Below are 8,703 nucleotides of genomic sequence, written 5' to 3'. Positions count from 1 at the left end.
GGTCTTTAGAGTCATTGACTTGCTGCCTTGCACTGCAAAGCGTCTCAGTAAAAGAGTATTTGATGCTGTGAAAATGTTTTCACTGGAATAAAAGTATAGAAAGAAGCATAGAAGGGTGTGTTTAAGCTATTTCAGAATTTCTATGAGGAACATGTTCTGAGACGGTAGTTCTTGGAGGCAATCACTTAATGAAGATTTCCTTGAAATTGAATAAGTGGTGCACAGTTTTTAATTATTTCTTGTCACAGGATCACATTAGTCGACCATTTCGTGATAAACAGGTGAGAGGTAACTAAGGACTAACTACTAAGGACCAAATCCTATGTTATTTGTGTGMATGAAATCAACAGACACTAAGTGTCTGTGGAACAGACGCTCATAGACTAGATTTCAAAACAGATACTGATCAAGAGAAAGTCTACTCACACATCACCATCATCCTGGGAATGACAGGCAGAACTCCTTTCATCCCACTTTAGGTATCTAAAATGCTCAAAGGACTAGCTGTTGAGGACCTCATTATAGTCAAAAAAGGTTGTGTAAACAGTTAACTGCATTTAGGGTGCAGTTCATCTGACCAAAGACAGGTATCTGTTTTAGGAAGGGATGAGTCATGTTTCAAATCCCACCGACTAGATTGAGTAGCTCTCTCTTGACTACAAAGTCTAAGACAACTAACTCAAATTCAAGCACCTATGTCATCAAGACAAATATCTATATACTGCATCTGTCGATGCTTTTATATTTCTACGAGAGATCATATATTTCTTACCATGTTCCCGGGATGCTGAGATGACCATTCTGCAACTAGCTGGACAGGGAGGTGACACCACATTGCAGCTGAACCTTCATGCTTCTGACTTGTGAAACTAGTACTGCAGGAAGAGCTGAACGGAGCCTGTGCCGACCCCACTTGCTGCACGCTGCTATTACATCTGGCATCAGACAGTGGCTGCAGAATTTCACTGAAGTTCTTAGCATGCAGGTTGCTTTTAGGTGGTCCGGAAAAGCAGAAGCTGACACATTCCTTTCTCACAAACCTGGATCGTATGAATAAGCTGCAGACACAGACAGCGCTCCAGCTGCTGGTCTTGAGGCTGTGTGCAATCACAGAAGAGTTAGCCTCCCAAACACAGAAATCCCCTACCTGTCTTTTCCCAAGCCTCGTCCCATTCCCTCTCCTCCATCCTAAAATACCCACACCAATTAAAATCCTATCAATCTCTGCAAAATGTGAGTGTGAATCATGGGCAATTAACAAAGAAAAAGAAGAGTTAATTTAGAAAACTGCCAGTTCAATTCTGAGTGGGAGGCAGACTTGTTACACTTAACAAAAGTACTAAAATACTTTTTCAACCTTGTGAAGCTAGGCTGACAAGCTTAATTTGTTCATAAACTGTGATGTCAGTCAAGAAAAGGAAAGCAAAATATCACCACACTAATAAACGTGACAGCTGTAACGGGAAGTCTCCTGCCAGGGAACYAGCAGGGAAGAAGATGGAGGACCCAAAACTTTTTTGACATTTCTGGATTTTAGTGTTTGAGTCATAGGGATACAGTTGAAGAACAGGATTGCACAGGTTTGCTGGATTTAGTCTGGAACAGATGTCCTTAGTAAGTTCTAAAACTGTGACAGAGTGCATGAAAGAAATGGAAAATTCCTTCCTTTTAAAATGATTCCAAGCAATAATAGGTATGAAAAGTATTTCTCTTCCACTTCTCCAGTGATCAAAGTATTTCTTTAAAGGCCAAAAAAAAAAGTTTACAAATGAAAACCCTGAACTTAATGCTACAAAATGCTTGCAAATGGTATTATTTCATAAAATACCACACAGAGGCACAAAATGGCTCCTGATGAAGCCAGCAATGTGACCTAGCACAGCCTGTAATTTCTGTGTAAATGTGAAAAAAATAACTAAAAATGTGTTGTAAATTTACTAGAATGAATTCACCTTCAACAGCATTGACTTGACATTCATGTCAGTGTCCCATGAAATGTAAGTGAGGAGACATATCTTTATATCAAGTAACACAGTTCCTTAAATTATTCGTTTTTTTTTTTTAACTGCATCTTAGATTTAACCTCACCATGAATATGATGTGTTTTACATATCAAACAGCATTGTATTGCACATTATCTGAAGGGCTGTCTTTATCCATGGATACCATTTCTCAACAAATTAATTTAATCTGTGAAAGACTGCCCTGTTCATATTGATTTTTCCAAGCATTTCTTCAGGAAATAGATGTCAACCCTATCAGTCAGCTGCATCTTAGCACAGCATGGCTGAGCTAGGGTCAAAAGATGATGTATTTCATTGAGTTTAGGAGTAACCTCAGGGAGTTCCTTGTTCATAAAAATAGTATTCAATGTATGCTTTTGAAAAGTAAGGCAAGTGAAATGTAGTACTTTTGACTAATGCAAGGTCAGCTGCATGTTCTATGAAGATGAAAGACTTCCTCACTTTATGATACATTTTCTACATTCTATGAAATGCAATTTTGAGGATGCAGAGGAGGAAAACAAATGTATTTTTTCCCTCTTTCCAGTTTAGTTCCTTTATGTTCTAAATGGCAATGCATTCAACATTTCCACACACTTCCATGATCTTGCAACCCATTTGAATAAGCTCTAAGAGTACAGATAACTTGTCAAAATTGTTAAAAGAATTGTTTCTAGCCAAAGCAAAGGATGACTGGCACTGCTGGTTGTAGCAGCCAGGAACTGCCAGGATCAGACATAACTGATTCACAGGCAAGGATAGAGCAAGTGGATAGAGCTGTCTGCTTAGACAGCTACTACTTGCCCAGATCCTGGAAACTGTGGACTGAACTGTATACAGTAGACAAGCTCTAAGCTAAACATGAAAATCTATTTTCTATGATGAATGCTCTAAAGATAATCATAGTATGCTTGATGAGACAAGAATATCTAAAAACTCTTTAGTAACTCAAAATCTAGTTCTATGCCAAACTTTCAGCAGCTCAGGTTTTGTGTTACCTTTCATATTACATTTTGAGGGGTGCAAACATTTCTGTTTTTAAAAAGACCCAGAATTATTTAAAAAATAGGATTCTATGAATTGGAACAGAATTCTAAAAATGCAAACAAAATAATTTAGATTTGTGTTTTCTTTGTCCTTCTAAACCCAATTCAAATATTTGTTCAGCCTCTATGAATTTTAAGTGATGGAAAGTAAATCTTAGTAAGGGTTTAGTAGTCCTGGCTAAGGTATTGCAATTAAAAGACAATAGAGAACCCTGGGAGATGACTATTTCTACACTCAGTGCAGAGAAAAGATAGCATGCTGGTAAAGTGAATGAATGAAACAGCAATAATACACTGAAAATAATAAGAAATACCAAGATCAGCTCATTGTACGAGCATAGCCAATATGGGGCACCAAATGCAGCAGTGACCTGAAAGGAAAATAATGTGATTAGTTACTTGAAGACTGAATCATAGCTACATAAACAGAAACGGCTGTGTTGATGTTAAACAGACAACTTTAAATCTGTCACTTCCGGATTGAGCACTTCATAATTTTAATGTTCTTCAAATGGAACAGTTTTATGCAAACACATTAGATGCTGTGAWAAGAACCATGTTTTAAAACACAGTTCTCAGTTCTTCAGCTGCGCAGCATGTGGGAAGGATGCTGAGTTCAATCACAGTCTGAGCAAACAAGCAATTGAGCTTTCAGCAATATGAGTAGTTTCTAAACTAAGTGAACTAAACTAATTGTTTAACTAGCACTGGCTGTGATGTTCTGCTGTTAGCAACCTGAGGTTCATACGTACCAATTTCTCCCATTCCTCACAGGCTTGTATTTGTCTCCTGAGTCAGCCGAGGTAGATCTATTGCATCACTTTATGCATATAGCTCTTCCTTACTCCAGCATTTAGAAAGCGAGATTGGTAGAATCCAACCAGTGAGACTGAATCTGAACCAAAAGGGAATAAAAATGAATGACAGTTTATAAATGGATCCTGAAATGTTCACAAACCTAAATAGCTAGATACTTCATTCTTTAGCTATTTAAATACTTCTATTCTTGGCTGTTAGGCAAGAGAAATCTTGATTCCRTACACTTTAATTGTGCTGCGGGCTCCATGTGAAAACCCAAGACAGATTTTCTCTCTTGAAGTCAYGTTTTTAGGTATAATTCCTTTTCTTTCCTTTTCTTTTTAGGCGACTGTCAGTGTTAGGTAGAATGCTCCATTTTGCAAAGCTTGACTTACCTTAGGACTATCTATGTGACTAAGGACTGGCAGAGTTTGGCTCAAGCAGCAGTATGCAGCACAGCACTGTTTTCAAAGGTCAGYGCTCAAGGGTAAGTGGTTTCTTTGAAATTCACTTTTTACAGGAAATGAAATAAGGAGAACACTGTCCGGGGGCATGGGAGGAGAGAGCTGCTGCTTTTTTCTGYCTTGCTGATTGTTCATCAAGCCTTATTCTCCACCCTGGCAAATGTGGAATTAAACAATTTATGGACAAAGACTAGCAACTCTTTGCTAGTTCTGTGATTCAAACAAAAGCCATTAATGCTTCAAGCCTGGGCACTTTCATGGCAATAGAGCAACACTGAATAAAACTTGTGGTCTCTACAGCTACTCCAGGGAAAAATGATCAAATCTGTTAACTACTGGGGGTACAGTCACTTTTTGGCATACCCATTTGGAACTTTACTATGTACAAGAATGGGCTACTGTAAGAAATGAAAACTGTTTATCCAAACAACATTAATGCAATATAAGGCCTGCTCCCCAACCCAGACTTAAAAACTACTTTGCACAGTAAAAAGAGAGAACCATTTACCAAGAGGTAGCTAACTTCAAACGTCTGCCTCCAGTGATCACCACGTTAAGGCTGAATGTGGAGTGCTGAAAAGCAATGCAGAGAAAAACAAAACCCTTTGTGTTAGTATGAGATGCATATATATCGTTATGGACAGCATATGATTTTTTTTTTATTRCTCTGATGCCTCGCTGTTCCTGACACAGTCTCTATATGACAAATTTAAGCGCTGAAAGACATTCAGCAGARGCTTATTTATACTGTGATTTTGATGCACTTGGTACCATCTGATCTGATTAAAAAAAAAAMCTAGTAACTGAGATAATAACTAGATCTTAGGTTTGTCACATTGTATCAGCCACTCTGTAAACATATGATAATCTTCAAAACAAAACATTTCTTTGGAGACTAAACATTCTGGGAATATATATTTTTACTACTTTGCCAAATACAGTCTTTTTGAAACTTGCAAATGCACCTCTCATATTCCTAAAGAGATCATGTGGTGGCTAATTAGAGCAGATCCTGTGCTCCATTTAAAAACACAATTATTTACAGTTGGGCGTATAAAATTCTCTTTTAGGAACACTTTTCCTTTACAACCCCTGCAAGATTATGACACCTGATACAAGTCCAGGTTCCTCTTCCTCTCTCACTCTTACGGGCATGATTTCAGATGACATTTTTACTTCGGACACCAAAAGCAAATTGGATTTTCTTTCTCAGTGAGTTGGTCTTAAAAAAGAAAATTACCTAATTAAAAATACCTACAAAATTTCTGATAAATATTTAATACATAAACTAAATTTTAAAATTAYTTTGAATCACTATATTTCAAGTGGCTATTTCATTAAAAAATCTCTGTTTATATTAACTTCTTGATTATTTTGATTACAAAAGCATACTTAATGGTTTTCTTTGATGCTCTCCCTTGAATTAAAGGTTGAAAGACATAATGATATTAATAAAAACATTACCCAGACCTTTAATCGGCCTGATGAAATAAACAAAGTTCTTCAAAACAACAGGCATGCTAAATATCCAGCATATAGATCAATGAGCAATTTTATCTATAAATTTCCAAACTAGTTCCAGAGAATAATCGTAACAATAGAGCACAACAGACATTTTTTCAAAGGATCATTCTCTGTTTCCTTATGCCTTGTTTTTTTCCTTCCCACAAGCAAATTAACCTATTACTAAATGCTGATAATTTAAAAGAAAAGGTAACTTGAGGTAGCAGCCAGTCAACATTAGCGTTCTAGTCTCCAGTCCTGATCAAGTTCCTTCTTGCACGTTCCATCTGTGTGCTATGTAATAGCTCACATGCTGCTCAGATTAGGATTTGGTAATTGGAAACACCATTTTCAAAGTTTGGATGTGAGGTTTGAAAAGCAGAATGGCAGCTTAACTCCCCTGGTTGCTCAGACTCCACAGTATTTTACAAACAAGCTCTCACCACAAGAAAAATCATTGTTAAAGAAAATAAAGCCTAATGCTTCACTCTGCAGGTCACATGGCAAATCTCCTTGCTTACCTGGTCGGGGCTGTCACTTTTTTCAGTGATACTGCTATCAATGGTGACACTTTTTATTTGTGTAATTTAAGGCTGGTATGAAGAAAGCATTCAAAAGCCAGCCCAGGCAATGGACTCTTCCATGCTCTTTTCATTCCTTATATAGAAATTGTGGGTTGGTATGTTAATCTGTGAACAGATCCACTGATTTCACAAACAGTGAAGTTTTACCCTACAAGAGATGACTTTGAAATGTATTAATAACACTAACATTCATACAGAATGGAAATAATATTTACTTTAGGAATTAGCAAGTCCTAGCTGGGAGATGAACCATGAATGTTTCTGAATAACAGTGAAACTACGTGAAAAACTGTTTTGCTCCTGAGAGTTGATAACCTTCTGAGGTGCTGGCAGAAGCATTTATTCTTCATCCTCAAAACTCTTCACTGAATGGATTTTGAGAAGATAATTTTCGGACAGCAAGGATGGTTAAGCAGATACTGCCATAGGTAATGTATGTAAATCACTTTTCTTACACGCTGCCATTTCCCCATGAGTGTGACTGATGGGCAGAAACAATGTATGAGCAATGGGATTTTTTTTCCAAACTTTTAAGCTATACTAATTGTAATTCACCTTAGAACATACGCATATTCACAGCTGAAGCTCATTTCTTGGCTTATCTGAAATAGGAAGCTGGGATTTAAATTTCAGGTATTTCATTTATTTAATGCAAGCCAACTTACCTATGGTTTAGGTCAGGAGAGAGCAAGAGCATAGCCAGCAGTATGAGAGAAGCMACTATTCCCTTCACTTGTGAAAGCGCCGTGTCCCACTACCTCAGGAGTGCTGCTGTTTGTTGTGCCGTACTCAGCACACTCTTTCTAACTTAAAAMAAAATCMTTTTACTACTTCAAACATCTCTGASCTCYCAGTACAAGAAAATCATTGACAGACTGGAGTGAGTCCAATGGATGACTAGTAAAATGATCACAGGATGGATGTAATGTTCAAAGAAAGGCTGAGGGAACTGAGTTTGTTCACCCATAAAGATGACAAGTCTCAAGGAGATCTAACTGCTGTCTGCATCTACCAGGAGGTAGTTGTCAGGACAAGAGACACCTGATACAAGCTGGTACACGGGACACTTTGACTCAGTGCAAGGCAAATTTGTTTTATTATGTCAAATACTGGAACAAGCTGCCCAGAGTGGGTTAGGAAATCTCTAAGCACGGAGAKAGTCAACAGGCAACAGGGCCCTGCACAATCTGCTCTAACTGCACACGCTTTGAGTAGCTAGCTGGGCTAGAGGGCCTCTGGGGGCCCCTGTCAACCCAGGTAGTTCTCCCATGATTCCATCACTCCAGGCCTGTCATGTCTTATGGGCTATACATTTAGGTCCACACAAAGAAAAATGTTTATGATTGCTTTGGAGGCAGTGACCCAGCAGTGTATCTCATATTGAACAACAGCCCATTTGCTACTCGACTCTGTCTGCCGTTAATGTTAGTGTTTTTATTATTTTTGCTCAGGGTGGCATTTATAGAGCCCACCACTATTTTTTTTATTGCTCTCTTATGAGCAAAAGAAATTGCTGTTGTTTACTGCAAATGCATTTCCATTAAGTATTTCAGTTGCGTCTGAACAAGGCATCACCTTGCTGGAGGAAATAACATCTTCTCTGTCTTGTGGGATTTTTTGTTGCCTTAACAGCTTCCAGGAACTTGTGCAGGAACTTGCACTTTCTACAGGAGTCTGGAAGTTAAAGCCAGGACTGACTTACACTGAGCTGTAAGCTCTTGAGGAACCTGGAGCTGGAGAGACTGTCAAGATTTGTGTTTTGCTACACTCTTCAAGATGCTAGGAGCAGTCAGAGGATATTTCAAGCTAGAAAGAGTGTGCTGAGTAAAGCACAACAGCACCACTTCTGAGGTGGGGAAACACTCTACCCTGCTTGAAAGAGAAGGAAAGGGAAGAACTGCAGGCTGTTAGAGCTGTGTATTGTAAAAGAGCTCTATTTGCTAAAACCTATGCCATGCATTCATGTCTGCTGGTAGACCAAAAAACAATTGTCTTACAATTAAATTGACTCAGGAAATGAAATAAACAGAGGTAGAATTTAAATTCCTGGCTCCTTGTTTAGTGATCAAAGAAATCTATTTTGCCACAAGCTGGGAGTATCCATTACTAGTCTCAAAAGTGCTGAAGGACTAAGAGCAAAGCCCTTCGTAAAGAGATAGGTTGAATTAGTAAATATCAAGAGGGGTTCTCAAGACATGCTTTGAATTTCAAGAACAGCTGCAAATGGCTGGAGTTACTCTTGATACTCCATTTACATTCTGTACGCTGGCAAGAGTATAATGCTGAGCTACAACCAAAGCTAGGA

At 38.2% G+C, this 8,703-nt stretch overlaps 1 long non-coding RNA gene across 1 annotated transcript; it reads right to left on the bottom strand.

The window, feature by feature from the left end:
* Positions 1-982: 982 nt before the first annotated feature.
* On the bottom strand, positions 983-4,864 carry LOC112949296. The gene is made up of 4 exons (XR_003249800.1): positions 4,820-4,864; positions 3,802-3,944; positions 3,364-3,420; positions 983-1,097 (listed from the first exon to the last, which is right to left on the bottom strand). It is a non-coding gene; the product is annotated as an uncharacterized LOC112949296 (long non-coding RNA).
* Positions 4,865-8,703: the final 3,839 nt, after the last annotated feature.

Source organism: Nothoprocta perdicaria, unplaced genomic scaffold, assembly GCF_003342845.1.
Source record: "Nothoprocta perdicaria isolate Ctin4 unplaced genomic scaffold, notPer1 scaffold_29, whole genome shotgun sequence".
NCBI classification, from domain to species: Eukaryota; Metazoa; Chordata; class Aves; order Tinamiformes; family Tinamidae; genus Nothoprocta; species Nothoprocta perdicaria.
This window is presented reverse-complemented; position numbering and strand designations above follow the sequence as displayed.